Raw genomic sequence first — 609 nt, 5'->3', positions numbered from 1 at the left:
TCAATTATTTCATAATTATAAACATAATAGCGGTTAATTATTTATATTCGATTGGATTGTTTAGCATATCCAAAGATAGCAAACAAGTCTAGTCGTACTATAATTAATAGCCAATTATGTGAAAATTGTAATAATTGAGCCTCATTATGTTTAATGTTATACATTGTTGGATCACCCAAAGGAGACCTTCAATGTATTTAATTGTTTACGAGTATGTTAGTTAAATGTATTTATTTTGTGTTAATGTAGAATTAATATTTTAAGTATTTTATATGTATTGCAGCATTAAGTTGTGTTTCAATGCATTCGCAAGTTGCGTCTATTGTAAAGTTTAATGGGCTGAATTTTGCTGAGTTGCATGAACAAATTCAGTTTCACCTCGGTGTTCTGGATCTTGATCTAGCACTCTTGACCGACAAGCCCGCTGCTATTGATGATAATAGTAGTGCTGATGATGTAGCTTTCCATCAAGCATGGGAAAGGTCAAATAGACTCAGCATAATGCTTATGCAAATGACACTTGGAAGCAACGTCAAGTCAACAATTCCCAAATTTGACAGTGCTAAGGATTTGTTGAAACATGTGGAGAAAAATTCACTTTCTGAATGT

Source organism: Ipomoea triloba, chromosome 16 (genome assembly GCF_003576645.1).
Source record: "Ipomoea triloba cultivar NCNSP0323 chromosome 16, ASM357664v1".
Taxonomy (NCBI): Eukaryota; Viridiplantae; Streptophyta; class Magnoliopsida; order Solanales; family Convolvulaceae; genus Ipomoea; species Ipomoea triloba.
This window is presented reverse-complemented; position numbering follows the sequence as displayed.